General features: G+C 37.0%; 1 protein-coding gene across 12 annotated transcripts in view; it reads right to left on the bottom strand.

Moving 5' to 3' along the window:
* The window catches only part of CSGALNACT1 (chondroitin sulfate N-acetylgalactosaminyltransferase 1), a 402,593-nt gene that overhangs the window by 228,895 nt on the left and 157,154 nt on the right, over window positions 1–16,544 (bottom strand). For all 12 annotated transcript variants that reach the window (XM_020969596.2, XM_078149613.1, XM_020969598.2 and 9 more), the window contains one exon: window positions 13,743–13,836. The gene's annotated coding sequence lies outside the window, so the exon portion shown is untranslated. The remainder of the gene's footprint in view (window positions 1–13,742; window positions 13,837–16,544) is intronic.

The raw sequence follows: 16,544 nt of genomic DNA, 5'->3' as shown, positions 1-16,544 counted from the left end.
TATCCTAAGCACTAGTACTACAAATAACAAGAAAAACAATCTCTGTCTTCAAGGAGCTTGCAATCTAATGATGGAAGACAACACACAAAAGGAAACTAAAAATAGGAAGGCGGAAGGAAGGAGAGGAGGTATCCAGCCAGGGAGCATGATGATGGTAGAGTCAAATCCAAAAGTAAAGCTAGTAGGAAATGGCTGGGCTATGAGTCATTTTCCCCACTATCCAGTCCTCCAATCAGAGGGGGCTAATGCTGCAGAGGGTACTGTTCAAGTGTGAGTACTACAGTTGATGCAATATCCCTAATAATGAGAATTATTTTCCATTAATATAACCTACTAACACCAGTTACTGAGGACAAAATAATAGAGAAATCTCCCACAGTTGATCAAACCCTCCAAATCAAATCAGATGAGAAAAGGTGAGGATAAGGAGAAATCTATGGGAATGTATGGTTCAGGGGAAAGAAATGAGAGAGGTTTAAGACTTATAGGTTATATAGAAACCTCATGCCTCTCTATATAATGAACACTTCATTTAAAAAAAGAATTAGAAGAACTCAGACATAATGAAGATTAAAAAATATATCACAAAAATGAAATTGACTCTATTTTAACAAATAAGCTAGTTATTCCTGAGCAACTAATACCAGAATTTATAATAATTAAGAAGTATAGAAATAAGAAAAAGATATGATGTACAATTAAGAAAATGTAACCTTGTATCAAATTATTAAACATTTTAAAATGGCAAATGAACAAAAAATAATGTCAACACCAATTTTAATCATTTTACTCAGAAATTAAAGCAGCGTAAATCAACTACTACAACAAGGAGACCAAAAGTGCCCAGAAAATCCTTGGCCAACAAACATTTGACTTGGTTGCCAAATTGAGAGCAATGGCTACAAAGACAACATTAGATTAGAATATAAACTCATCTGTAAAATCTGACAGGACAGGAGGATGAACAGTGTTATCCCATAAAGCAGAGAGAAGCAGTGAAGGGTAAAACCAGTCTAAAAAAAGCTTGATAAGTAAGTTATCCAATTAAGTAAAGGCATCCCAAGGCATTCAAAAATGAAAAGGGGGGAAAAGGATGAAAAACAACAAAAAAAAATAGAAAAAGTAATCTAATTATTAGAAAAAAAATTTTCTCCATCAAGGATAGTGGAATCACCACACTTGCACCATAGCATCACAGTGTCTGCAGTGCTTATAGTTGAAATAGAAATGGCACCAAAGAGAACACAGACAGGAAAAGCAACTGGATTGATCTAGAAGGGATTCATGACAGAGGCTAGAGATACAATTGTGAGAGTCCTGAAACATTTATTTAAAATGCATCTAAAGGAAGGTAAGATGATAAAGCCATAGAAAACTCTGAACTTATTAATTACCCAAAAAAAAGTGAACAAGAAAACATAAACAATTATCTTCCTATATGACTACTCTCCTACCATTGCAAGATCTTTGAGGATCATCCATACGCAACTGAGGGCAGCTCAAATAGGGTATCAGTTGGAAACGGTGGCTTTTGCAAATGTTATTTAATAATGGACCACATCTTTACTATTTCACAATTGACTGAAAGATGCCGATAATGAAAGATCCCATTGTGCTTATTTGTTATTGATTATGAAAAAGCATATTATTCAGTAGAATAAAATACTGCCTTAGAGGCTTTTTTGCAACAAGATGACTCTCATCAATGCATCAACTATTTAAGATTCTTCAGAAGATTTAACAACAGAAATGCAGCCAGTTCTTCTATAACTGATTTATTTTGAAAATGTGAATTTGTTCCAACGTGAATGACATATGAGGGAAGGATTGGAGTATAACAGGAATTTTGTGTTTGCTTATGCACAATTTTGTCCAGAAACAACAAGAACACAGAAAGCTGTATCATTTTTATAATAACTCATAAACTGCAAATCTTCCAACACCCACTTCTACAAGCAAACTTCAGGTCTCTTTCAAGGTAAAGTTCCACATTTACTATGTATCTTTTGGTACAGGAGGAACTAAAGAGGGCTGGTTGCTGCCACCCCCACCTTCCCCCCAGTTTGGTCCATTAAGACCACCCTCTCCCCTGCCATAATTTTACTTTGGGAACCTAGACCAGGTCAAGCAAAAGCCCAAGGCTATGGATATCGGATTATTTACTCTAATATTTACATATTTGTTAATCTTTTAACATGTATATAAAACTATCCTATTTTTTATTCCTGTCTTTTTTTAATGTATCACTGATGAAGTTTTTGAATATTGTGCCCTTAACCTCATTTTCCTCACAAACCCCGCAGTTCTTATTGTGTGATTTTGCATAGCCCAGTAATTTTTAAGAACAAATATGCTGAGTTATAATAGAAGTGACTATCGCCCAACTCAATGATCCTCTAATAATCAACCTTAGGGGAGACATAAAACAGGGAGCTATGTGCTTGCCAAAAGTATTCATCACTATTATGGAGGAGGAGATACAGTACAGAGTCCAGGATGAGGAGGGATTCCCAGTGAATAGTGAGCGATGATACTATGCTGACCACATTAAGTTCTTTGTCATTGCAGAGCCTCCTGGAAGAAGTTAGAAATCACTGAAAAGAGTTTGGCCTGTCCATCCATACGGGAAAGATTAAGTGGATGATGAACATCTATTGCTCAGATTTCAACATAGGCTTGCCCACCTTATAGAGCTTATCTAACAATATGTAGACACACACAAATAGAAAGAGAGAGAAAAACCCATATATAGAGGTAGAGATAGGGAAAGAGAAAGAAATAGATGCCTATATATCTGCAACAGATGAATAATGGCCCAGGTCTAGAATTGACAAAGATGGGGAGAGGATTCTGGACTGCTTTCAGGGAACTATAAAGTACTCTTTCCTAACCCCCACACTTTCCATGAAAGCAACAGCACATCTTTTCTTTAATCTTTTTTTTTACGCAATTGGGGTTAAGTGACTTGCCCAGGGTCACACTGCTAGTAAGTGTCAAGTGTTTGGTCTGAGGCCAGATTTGAACTCAAGTCCTCCCAACTTCAGGGCCAGTGCTCTATGCCACCTAGATGCCCCTAACTGAACGTCTTTTCAAAGCAAACATTTTACCAGTGTCATGGCAGCGTTATGATATCCTGGTGATGTCAGAAGAAAGGCCCCTAAAACAGGCCTCCTGCAAAAATCTTTGAGGAGACATAGATGATTCTCACCAAATGGGTATGTGTAGATGGGCTGCAATCTGCACAACTGGAGGAAACTCCCAAATTGATGTGGTCTGCTTTAGAATCTCTAGCTTGTGTCCTGAGATTTCCCCAATCTAGAGCAATGTAGGTTTGCGCCCTTAACAATTAAGCACCTAGTGATCCATAAGAAGGCCAGTGGGATATTTTAAAGGAATGTGGAACTGGGCTACAGTCCCAAACCTGAGGCCCACATAGGAGAATTTCCCCTCTGGTTCCTGGGAAGCAATAAAAGTAACCAAAGACAAAGCCAGGGAGACTGAGAATGCCTTAGGTGGTTTTGTCACATCAAGTAAAAAAAATTTCCACTTCAGGAGAGGAGAAAGGTCAGGGTCACAACAGAGAACCAGGTTCCTACCTCACAGAAATAAAAATACAATAGAGGGGAAAAACAAAGTCAAGGGTGTGAGTACAGAAATGAGAATGTCTGGTAACTAGAAAATGAATTTTTTAAAACCATTCTTCATAAAGTGAGGAGATAGATGCAGGAAAAGACAAAATGTTCTACATTCAGTTAAGGGAAATATTTAATATTGTATAAGGGAAAAGAAAATGAGGTCTTAATAATATCCATAGTTATTAGCATGACTATATCACTTAATGTTTGCAAAGCACTTTACATATGTTACTTAATTTGATCCCCAAGCTCTATGACATAAATATAACAGATCACCATTTCACAGAGGAGGAAACTGACACAGAAAGATGTTAAGTAACTGACCCATGCTCACACAGCTAAGTTTCCTCTGACTTCAATTTCAAGGCTTTCTTCTACAGTTCATTGCTTATCTAGTAACCATCTTCTCTCTAGTTGATATCACATTCTTCATATTAATTTTAAATTTCTCAAGATTTTTGGAGGAAAACCCATTAATAATATTTTTTAAATTATACTAAATACACATTTTTTCTTCTTTAAAAAATGGTAATGTATGCTTTTTTCTTTCCCTCTACTGAAATGATGTTTGCTTAAGATTTCAGATTCCCCTATGACTTGTTCAGGGACCAAGGAGGGCTCATGTGCCTTTGTCAGGTTTCTGAGAAATTGTAGCAGCATAAAGAAGAACAGCTAGAAAACTTAAACCCCTACAAGAAGAGTTTCCCACCTTCCTTTGCCAAATAGGGGAGTATGATAGAAGTCCCAGTGTTTACAGCCTTATATTCTAACCATTAAAACAAAAGTTAAGTAACTTAAAACAATCTGCGGTTATCAGCAATGCAATAAAATCCAGCAAGGGATGTCACTGGTCTGAGTCACAATTAGATTAAGGGGCAGATTAAGAAGCAATGGGCAAATGGAAAAACATATGAACAAAAATGAAATTCACTGTCAGCCTGAAACCAGCTCTGGAAGACTGCCTTAGCTCCCATTGACTTTCTGTCGTAATTCAGATATAAAGAGCTACATGCTATTTAAGGCTGCATCTGCAGGTTTTATTTTTACTTTGCTACAAATATTTGTGTTTGGGATCACATGCTATACATTCTATGGTGGGTCTTTGAGTCCGATTCACCCTGTTGTTCTCCTTGGCACTTGTTACATGGGGGCAGGGTAAGTGGTAAGCTTAAATGCTTCCACCCAAATCCTTCTGAATGTGAGTTTTCTCTATCTCAATATTTTTCTTTTTTCTTGTTTCACTTTGCTTCAGTATCACTGGATTAAAGGTTTAGTGATGGGAAACACCTTGGAGATCCTCTAGTCCAGAGGTGACTGGTCCAAGGTCACAAATCTAGGAAGTAGCAGAGCTGGAATTTGACCCCAAGTCTTTTGACTCCAAATCTAGGGCTCTCCCCACCATTTTACACTGCTTTACTTCTCTTACTGAATCACAATTCCTTCTTTTCTCATCCATAGTCTGAATCTAGCCTGAAAAAAAAATAACAAAGAAAAAAAATGCCTTGGGAGCTGTAAGAATTCCAGGCCAAGAGAAGCAATTTTGTAAATCATATTCTTCCATGATGTATTTGAACTAAGACATCAATTGAATGACAAGCAGTTATTAAGTACTTATTATGTACTGGACACTGAACTGATGTCTAGGAATACAGAGCAGAAATTAAATAGCTCCTGACCTCAAGGTGCTTACATTATAACAACAGACAACATGTATGTGTGTATTATGTATGGATATGTATATATATTATACATACATATGTTCACAGAACAAGTACAAAATGAATAAAAATATTTTGGAGATAGTCACAACTCATGCTCTCAGAATTCACAACCATTACCAGATACACTGGCCCATCTTCATGATACAATTTACTGTCACTTTAAAGATTTACATTTGTGTGTGAGGCCGGCACTCAGAAACCTACTTAATGCCAGGAACTAACAGGCTATTGACAGGCGGACAGTAATACTGTCATACTGCCATGTAGTCTGACATACTTGAAACACCTGACCTGCAGACAAGGTTAATAGCACCCAGAGTATGAATAAGATCACCAGGAGAGACAATTTAGTGAGAGAGAAGAGAAAAGGAGGGAAGGTGGATGACAAGAGAGAGGAAAGAGAAGAGAATGAAGAGGAAGAAGCAGAGAGTACAGAAGAGAGAAGTAGTGATCAGCAAGGTAAGAGAAAATCCAGGACAGCGAGGTGTCAGAGTCCAAAAGGAGAAAAGAGAATTGAGAAGGAAAGTCATTGGATTTGGGGATTAGGAGGTCAAAAGTATCCTATTGTGAGGGCAGTTTCACTAGCAGGGTAGAGATCTGAGCCAGACAGATGGCCATGGCTCAGAACTACATACCCTTCCTTCCTCTTCTCCTTTTCTCTAATTTCTATCACTTCTCTTACTTCAAACCTCTAACTGCTCCATCAGTTCCTTCCTTTGCCACTGTCACCTACCATGTTCTGGAAGTTACCCAATATAAATCCCATTTTAATTTCTCCTTGAAATGATGTTATGTAGGCAGTCAAATCCCTTGAGTCTAAAAAACTCCTCCCTGTGTATAATAAGCCAAGTGCTTTCAAACTGCATTATCTCAGGCCACCAGGGTACCAGTTGGTGATTTGGAACAAGAAGAGAGTGTGTTCTTGGGCTGATGGAAGCATCTAGCCTCTTGGAAACAGTCAGATCCAAACACTAAAATCAGCCATGCTTTTTTCTACCACAGATGAGAGCAGCCCTTTCTGCTTCTAGCTTTAGAAAGAAATTTTAAGGGAGTTTCATATCAATAGTCTAAGCTAAGAATTAATATCTCTGAAGGAGAAAATAGGAAGTTGTTCATTCTGAATAAGAGCTTAACAATAAATATAAAAGCAATGTTGAAAAGGAAATCTTAGGATCGAAAAATAAATACTGAATACCTTCTCTCTCTAATATTTATTAATTTTCTTAAATTAGATTTGTAAAAATTAAAAATTAAAAGGGATTTTTAAAATCTGAACAGACCAAATTTACCATGATGACAGTAAACATAGGTGGTAACAGCCTGGTAAAATGCATACAAAATTTTTGTAGTTGTTGTTCAATAATTTTTCATTCATATCCAACTCTTCATGACCCTATTAGATGGTTTTCTGGGCAAAAGAACTGGAATAGTTTACCATTTCCTTCTCCAGCTCATTTTACAGATGAAGAAACTGAGTCAAATATGGTTAAGTGACTTGCCCAGGGTCACACAACTAATAAGTATGCAAGGCCAGATTTGAACTCAAAAAGATGAGTCTTCTTGACTCCAGTCCTGGCACTTTATCTGCTGCACCATCTAGCTATCCAAACTAAATTCTTACCACTGTCCAAATTTTTCAACAATTTTCCTACTATGAAAATAATTCTAGCAAATAAAAGCAACTGAGTGCTTCAGTGATACAGAGCCTAAAATATGGTGTAGTGAAAACATCACTGGACTGGATTTCTAATCCTACCTCTCCTACGGATCAATTACCTCTGTGAATTTAGGCAAGTCAGTGATTTCTGTGCCTCAGTTTTCCTCCCTGGTAAATAGAGCAATACAGGGTCTCTATGAGAACAAATAATCAGTCAGTCAACAAGCATTTAATAAATGTTTACTATGTACCAGGCCCCTTGTGAAGTGCTGGGGATGCAAAGAAAGGTTGGGGAAAAAAAAGTAGTCCTCGCTGGAGGCAAAAAATTCATTATCCCTGTAGTCAACGTGGTGAAAGCCTCTCTGAATTCAACTAAGCTGTTCCCTTGAGAAGCTTGAAGTACAGTTATCCCTTCCACATCACTGGGGTTAGGAGCTCAGACCCCCTACAATCTAGAAAATCCACATAAAAATTTTTTGGCCCTCCCTTTGTGCTGGAGAAGTCTGAATTATTGTGGTATTAAAAGATAAAATATGTTGACATTATGCAATATTATACATATATTTTATACATTTCTGAGTTTCTAAACTTTTTGTGTGTCACCTTCTGATCTTTGCATGTCATCTGCAGCTTTCACAAAAACACCTCCAAAATTCCCATTTAATTTCTTATGCCAACCCACAATATATCAAAACCATGATGGGGAAAGTGGAAGTGATAACTGTAGAGTTTGGGGAAATGGGCCACACCTTGTGCTTCCTGGAATAAGCTTAAATAAACTGTCATATTCACCCCACGGTAAAGTACTGAAGGAGATCTTTTGTGGGGCTACCAAAATGTGTGTGGTGTGTGTGTGTGTGTGCATGTATGTGTGTGTGTGTGTGTGTGTGTGTGTGTGTGTGTGTATGATATGCCTCCTGCCTTCAAACAGCTTACAATCTAGTTGGGAAAATAAACCTGACCTGCATTAAATAACAACTGGAAAACAATTGCCAAGTCATGTGGTATTAGGTATAAATGAAACAATAATTGGGAATGGATGAAGGTTTACAGGACACAGAGGGGTTTAAGCTGGGCCTTAGAGTATGTGAAGGACTAAGAGATGTGAAAAGCAGGAGGAAAGACATCCCATGGAAGGAGAATATCAGCTAGGTAGAGCAGTGGATAGAACATGGGACATGAAATCAGGAAGACCTGTGTTCAAATCCAACCTCAGACACTTACTAGCTGTGTGACACCCCCCCCAGGAAGTCACATATGTCTGCTTCAATTTGCTCATCTGTAAGACAAGAATAAATCCTAGTACCTAGTGTGTTATCATTATACGTATTTTTCTTGTTGTTCAGTAGTTTCAATCGTGTCCAACTCTTAATGATGCTATTTGGGGTTTTCTTGGGAAAGATATTGGAGTGGTTTGCCATTTCCTTCTCCAGTTCATTTTACAGATGAGAAAACTGAGGCAAACGGTTAAGTGACTTGCCCAGAGTCACACAGCTCTACGAAATGTCTGAACCTAGATTTGAACTCAAGAACTCCAGGCCTGGCACTCTATACACCGTGCCACCTAGTTGCCTACTCCTCCATACCACATCTGATATTGTTTCTGTTTAAGGTCAAATATAGGATTTAGAGCTGGAAGGGAACTCAGAGATCATCTAGTCTAAGCCCAAGTGAGGCCCAGAGAGAAATGTCACAAAGATAGTATAGTCAATAGGAGCACCAGAATTTGAACTCAAGACTCCTGAATCCAAATCCAGTGTTGGAAGGATAGAAGGAGGGTTCCATCAAATCTCAATACATCACAAATACAAAGCAGCTATTGTATTTGTATCCTTTCCTATCTTTAAATTTTTTCTAAATCCTTAACAAATGAAAAAAGGTAGCTTGTTGATAGATGTATACATCTCTCCAATTTTATGTCCTAAGTTTTTATCTATGGTCTTCCAACAGGACCTAAATCATTCTCACTGTACTCTGCTTTCATCTTCCCCTTTACTCGTGAAATAAATCCATTCCACTGCATTGACTCCATATTTTTCTTCCCAATGTAATTTCAAGCTAAAACTGACCTTTAAAGAAGAGTCAAGCTCATGATTTGGGGAGATGAGAGACTAGATTTTTTTTTTCAAATCCTCTTGAAAATTTTCAACAATCTGAAACATCTTCAAACAAATCAATCAGCCCCCTCCCTTCCAAAAGTAAGATTAGAAGCTTTTCAGTACAGACTGAAATTGCCATTCTCAACAGATGTGGCCATAGGCAGATGGATGGACAGCAGGAAAAAGGCTGTGCAACTGTGAGATTGCCTTATTGGGGCATTACATAGGACATTAATAATTTAACACACGATGAGAACTGAGCCCTCTCCAATATTTTGTGTAAAAAAGAAAAAAATAATGCTTAAAAAGACGAAGGACAACAGGCACTCCCAGAGACAACCTACGGTATATAGCAAACTGAAGTATTTATGTACAAGTCATTTTGATCAGTTTCCTGTTATGAATCAGAAATACAAAGAAAATGTAAAAAGCTAAACCAATGACACAAAAAAAAGAAGAAAAGAAGTTATTTTATAGACCAAATTATATGCCAATCAGAAATAATAATTTAAAATTGGGCCGAGGAATACTGAATTACCAGGTATATGGCATACAATATTAAGTTCCTAACTACTTCCTAAAATAATCTTAATTCACAGAAAAACAAATTCTGTGTGATTCAGAAGTAGTCACAGAAATCCAAGAATGACCAAAGTTTAAACTCCCTAACACCCTAGGCAAGTCACAACCCTGTTTGCCTCAGTTCCTTCATCTGTATGAGAAGGAAATGGCAAACCACTACAGTATATTTGCCAAGAAAACCCCAAATTGGGTCATGAAGAGTTGTACGCAACTGAAATGATTAAACAATAACAACAAAGTAAACTGAGTCTAGATCCTCTTTTTCATATGAGAAGGGATTTTTTAAAGTCCATACTATAAAGAAGAATCCACCTGGTTTAGTTTTCTATTAAACCAAGAGAAAATAGAGTATGAAGTTATTGTGTTACCATTTTATTCTATTTGGTATCCAAGGTCATTCAAACTTCATGGAATTCAAGAGCTACAAAGGACCTCAAAGACCATCTAAATCAGTACTTATAGGCAATATTATTTGTAATACTGTTATGTAGTATGTATATTATCATGTGTAATAGAATATTATTTATGTTATATCATATAATAATAAAATATTATATAATTTATATAATATTATTGTTAAGGAAATCTCTAGGAGTACATTTATTGACTCCCTAAATTACTTATTCCAATGTTTAATAACACTTTAAGAAATTCTAGAGATCTGCCTCCTTTCTTGTACCTGAAATGTTCTCCCTTACCCATCTTTCAAGGCCATCTTCAAATGCTATCTCCTCCATGAAGCCTTCCCTGATCTCCCAACTTAAGCTAAAAATGACCTTTCCTTCCTCTGAATTCTCATAGTACTTTACACTACTCTCATACAGTAACTGAATTCTACATTCTTTTTTAAAAAATATTTCCCACAATTACATGTAAAAACAATTTTTAACATTTGTTGGTTTTTTTCTATTTTGAGTTCCAAATTCTATCCCTTTCCCACCTACTCACCCAAGACGGTAAGCAATCTGATATGAGTTGTATGTATGCAATCATGGAAAACCCAAATTCTACTTTCTGTTAGAATCATTTGCATATATGTCCTATCTCCTCTGCTAGACAGTACTCTACTTGAGGGCAGGAACTATGTTTTATTTATTTATGTACCTTCCTCAACACCTAGCACCAATGCCTTGCTCATAGTAGGAACTTAATTAATTATTTTAAAATTTAAGTCTAGCCCAAATTCAACCTAATCAAATCATCCCTCTTTTTTTTTGCATTACACCTAGTAGTAAGTCAATAAACATTTCTTGAATTAAAAAATCCACTTAAAATGTGAGACCCTAAATTATAAAGACTGTCCTAATACAGATGTAGCAAATGCAATGAAAGGATGATTTTTAAGACCCTCCATGTTCCACTCTTACTAACATCTTAACATAGTGAAGGATGACATCAGTTTTTGTTAAATAACACATTTTGCTGTTCAATCATTTCAGTCATGTCCAACCCTTCATGACCCCTCATGGGGTTTTCTTGGCAAAAATACTGGAGTGGTTTGCCATTTCCTTCTCCAGTACATTTTACAGATTAGGAAACTGAGGTATACAGGGTTAAGTGACCTGCTCAGGGTCACACAACTAGTAAGTGTCTGAGGCTGGATTTGAATTCAGGAAGATGAGTCTATCTGACTACAAGTACTCTATCCACTGTACCACCTAGCTGCCCTCAATAACACATTTATTAAATCGTAACACAGTCTGCTGTGTACATGCTTACATCTATACTGGCTGGCTACATACTTCCCATAAAGTATCTGTAACAGTTTACTTTCTATTAGTGACATAATAATAAAAAATATGAATATTTACAAAATGCCAATGTGCCATGAATTTTGATGTATTACTAAACAAGAGTTTATATTTACATAGTACTTTAAAGCCTTTTTGTTGTACCCCATAAATATACCGTATACCAAGGGCAGACTCCTTGGTATACGGAGTTCCTAAATGTATGTACCTTTCCCTTATAACAAATCAAATGATTACCCATGTCTTGTGGAGTTGTGACTTTTGATTAACAATCACTACAGTACAATAGAAAGAATACTGACTCAGGGGTCAGAAGACCTAGGTTCAAATCTTACCTTTCAACACTTACTGCTTGTGACCTTAGGTGAGTCATTTAACCTTCACAGACCTCAGTTTTCTTTATCTATAAATTGGGAGAGGAGGGCGGATTTCATAGTCTCTGAAGTAAGGTAGGTAAGTGGATAGAATGCCATTCTTGAGTTCAGGAAGTACCTGGTTTCAAGCCTTACCTAACTGCATACTGGCTATGTGACTGAGCAAGTCATTAACCCTTAGCGTCCTAGACAACTCTGTAATGTGTAGAACAGATACAAATCTGCATTGTTTGAGCGATTTTCCACACTGGGAGCTCATAATACCAATGAGTCTGGTCCAAAACAAACATTATATCTTTCTCACTCCACAAATATCCACCAGATTTTAAGAGATCATAAGAATGTTTAAAATTAACCTCTGTGGAGGATATATAGAAAGGCACGGACAAAAAGCATACAAAATAAGGTAGATGTGGAGGAGCAAGAGCAGCCACAATAAAGAGAGCATAGATTCCATGCTACATAAAAGTTACATAAATAAATATGCATATTATTTCAACTTTTTAATAATTGTATTTGATTAAGGTCATCTAAAGAGAATTTGCTTTCTCTTATCCACCAAAACACTTTCAAACTCATTAACTAATCCCAGACCCAAACCCATCAAACACCATTACATCCACCCTCTAGGCTGATATCAAACCCTTCTTACCTACTTTTTACCTCTATATCATTACTTAGAAAAGAATTCATGGGCAATCATAATCAGTTGCAATTATTTGCAGAAGTGACTTTTATCTGAGTTGTTTCTTTCCATGATTAACGATTCAAATGTATCCCTGTTAGAAGTATACACTTCATTGCATTCTAAGTACGAATTGAGATATTCCATGAATGAATAATAATAATAAATGCTTTTAGATAATGCTCTTTCATCTTACTCTAAGTGATAAAAAGGATGAGGAAAAATGTAAAATCATGCACTAAATCTCCAGAGGGATTTGTTAAAATGGAAATAAGGTATTTCCTGAAAGGTATGTGGACTGAGCTTACCTATTTTCATCTCTGTTCCATTGTTTGAAGAGGGAACCAGAAAAAAAAAAAGAGGCATTTATATGCTGAAGCAGGATTTGAAGAAGAGAACCAGATATCCAGTTTCTCATATCCCATTTTTGGATTTCACAAACTTAATGGAGTCCTCACACTTAAAATAATAATAATAATAACAATAACAACAACAAAGAGCAAATATACTGCAATATCTGAGAAAAGAGTTGGTCTCAGTGGTAGCTAATGATGGGAAGAGCTCAAGAGCAATGTCACAGGGGATATCCCAAAACTAAAACCAAGAAAATGAATCACGCTAAAGATAAAGTGAACTCTTAAAGAGTTCTAAAAAGTGCACCCACTTTGCCATCTGCCTCATTACTAAGCAATGTTAAGAGGAGGGTAGCTTGGTTCTCTAAGCCTTTGCACTCATAAAATCTTTTCCTAACATAAATAAAGCTGCAGTTCCTCATTCTCCCAAAGATGGAACATTATGGAACATTTTAGAAAGCCTACCTTCTTTTCCCCAGAATTCCAAAGAGAAGACAAATGCTCTTCCTCTTTTACAGAATAAAGTTTTTAAATAGATTCTTAAGAGTTAATAGATAGAAATCCAGAAGAAGTGGCAAATTCTGGAAAAGGTAATAAAACTCAATATACATATAGTAAGTAAATGCTTATTTTCTCCACACTAAGTGGAGAAAAATGTTGTTATCAAATGACTTTACTACTCTGAAAAATTATTTACACTTTGAAATAATCATTTATTATTGATCAAAATAAAATTGATAACAATGATAAATATAAAATGAAATTTCATCATATATATATGTGTATGTACATGTACATGAATCTACTGCTAAACATTAATAAAAGTAATCTGCCTCCTCCATAGATTTATTTCTAAAGAAATTAACGATGGCAAACTTCACTTACCTCAGAATAGGAAAAAAGTCATCGGAATGGAACAGCATCATTGCTCTTCTAGGTAAAAAGCATCTTAGTTGTTCCCCTTGAAATCTAAAGGAATCTAAAATACAGAAACAAATGAGGAAATGATTGCTATACATGTACCTCCAAAACTCAGGCACGATTTTTCAAATTATGTGGCAAGATTAAAAAGAAATGGGGAAGTAAAAGTTTTAAGTTAAAATGTAATTACTTGCATTATTTACCAAGAGAAGGAGAAAAGGGAGGAGAAGAGAGAGAGAGACAGAGAGAGAGAAGGAGGGAGAGAGGGAACAGATAAAGGAAAATAGAGGTTAGTTCTGGGGCAAGACTCACTGAGTCACCTTTCCCCCTCTCTCTTTTAATGACTGAAGAGCATCGGTAGGTTGGTAATGAAACATGAGCAAGAGAAAGACACTTGAATATTAAGTTAAAGTATTCATAAAAGCAAAGAAGGATAAAAATATACTTTTTCTATGCAAAAAAAAGGAATTGAAAAAGTGTGTCAGGGGCCGCAGCTGTCCGCCCTCTGTAACGTGCTTTGCCCTGGGAGGGGATGGTGCTCTCTGAAGCAACACTTTCAGTACAGGAGTGAAGACACTGACCTGCTATGAAAGGATCGTGTTCAGCTCCACTGTTTGCTGAACAGCGACCAATTATAAATGGTTTCACGGAATAAGATGTTAAAACATGGAAAATCCTCACATAAGTTCTCCCCGAGGGAGAGAAGGAATCTACCAGCTTCGAACTGAACCAGTGGTGTTGGAGGAAGAAAAAAAAAAGCAGCTCTTTCTGGTGCATCAAAGACCCCACTGTGCTGCAGAAACAGTGAACTGGGTTGTTCGAGCCAGCAGGGCCGGGCTGAAGACAGCTTTTCAATATGCTGTCAGCATCGGCTCCCGGGGATGGCTGGAGTCGTCCTACCCACTGCTCTTAAACAGCAGTTGTACTGCTTTCAAGAGGCAATCTCTCAGAAGGATGGTGCTGAAACTGAAGCCATTCGGGGAGTCTGGCTACAGGCTCCTCAAGTAGCAGCTTTCCCATTAACACTTTTATTAACAGATAGAAGGGGGGTGGGGTGGGAATAGTATGGGTGCAGACCTACTGTGTGGCAGTATCTACTAGATTGCTTACAATAACATAGTCCTTCACTAATAAAATCCCCAAAGAAGGTACCATAACCTGCTAATTCTGCCCATTTGTTTCATTGCTGAGCCCAATCCCTCCCTTATGCAGGGTAGGTGTTCTAATTAATGTCTATTGAATGGATATTTGTTGAATAAATTGACTCATTTATATAGCCAGAGATTTCAACCACATTGGCACAGAAACATCTGATCCTTCTTGCGGTATTTTTACAGCCAGAAGATGGCCAAAAACATTGTGGTTACACTCTTCATAATGGAGGAATGTTAATAATGCTCTGTCTCAAGTGAATATAAGGATAATTATATTGGAGAAGCCTTTTACATATATTATCTGAGTTGATCCTCACAATAACCCTGTGAGGTAGGAGCTATTATCATCCTCATTTGGTAGATGAAGAAACTGAGGATGAGTGAGATTAAGCGGATCACCCAGTGTTACATAGCTAGTAAAATGCCTTAGATGGCAGCTAAACATGAGTCTTCATGATTTCCAGTCCAGCACTATACACAGGACAAACATGCTGCCTTCCTTCCAATGGGCTTTAATGATTATCATTCTCCTTATCTTTGTGATGCAGGAAAAGGCAAGTTTTATTAGTTCCATTCCATAAATACGTAAACTGAGGTAAAGAAAGAATAGCATATAAGCATCAATGGGACCAGAGTCAGGACAAATAATGAGCCTAGGAAATCTAGGAATTAGTCCATTGTCTTTCCTTTGGGTCAATTTCTTAATGAGGCCTATATCTAAGAGCAACATGGCAGCTCTTAGCACAGCGCCTGCCATAGTAAGTGCTTAATAAATATGTATTGATTGAATTATTCTAAGAGTGTAATGAAGACATTAGAATTCTTCACTTTCACACATGAGTTGAAGTTTACACATTTGTTTCAGTGAACAGTCAAATTAGTAAAACAGAAAGAATCATAACATAAATAACTTTGGGAGTCTAAACTCCCAGAGTCAGCTCTACTGAATATCATAAGATCATCATTTTGCCGATGAAGAAATTGAGGATCTAAAAGGTTAGTGACTTACTTAGGGAAACACTGGTAGCCATTGGCTAGTCTGAGATTCAAACCTGGATTTTCTCTGACTCCAAAGCCTCTATCTGCACACCTAGGGTTCTGTCCCCAGTTTAGATTATTTTGCCTTATCTCTACTGACAACATAAAGCTCTACATAAACGCAGCCAGACACTTCACTTCATAGTCAGCACTCCCTTCCTGCCTACTTCTCCCTTGCTATTTAAGCCAGCTAAAAATGGAATCACACTTAGCAACTGGAATGAATACTTAGACTTAAGTCTATCACTTTTCAGAGCTGATGTACCAGGACTTTAAAAGAACTCACAGTTCAATTTCCTATCTCACATCTTAAAATCATAGACTCTTCCCTTCATGTTATTCTATGTGCACTAGACAGCTTTACTTGGGTTTTAATGCCAAATCTTGAGTCATAAACGCCGAATAAATGAATGGGACACATCCCCATTGTTTGTCTTAATATTCTTTGTTTCGTTGTCCAGTCATTTCAGTCATGTCCAATTCTTCATGACCTCCTTTGGGGTTTTTTTGGCAAAGATACTGGAGAGATTTGCCATTTCCTTCTACATCCCATTTTGCAGGTGAAGAAACTGAG

Source organism: Phascolarctos cinereus, unplaced genomic scaffold, assembly GCF_003287225.1.
Source record: "Phascolarctos cinereus isolate Bilbo 61053 unplaced genomic scaffold, phaCin_HiC Scaffold_2;HRSCAF=192, whole genome shotgun sequence".
In the NCBI taxonomy this organism is placed as follows: Eukaryota; Metazoa; Chordata; class Mammalia; order Diprotodontia; family Phascolarctidae; genus Phascolarctos; species Phascolarctos cinereus.
Note: the sequence above shows the minus strand (reverse complement) of the source record. Positions and strands in the feature narration are given on the sequence as shown.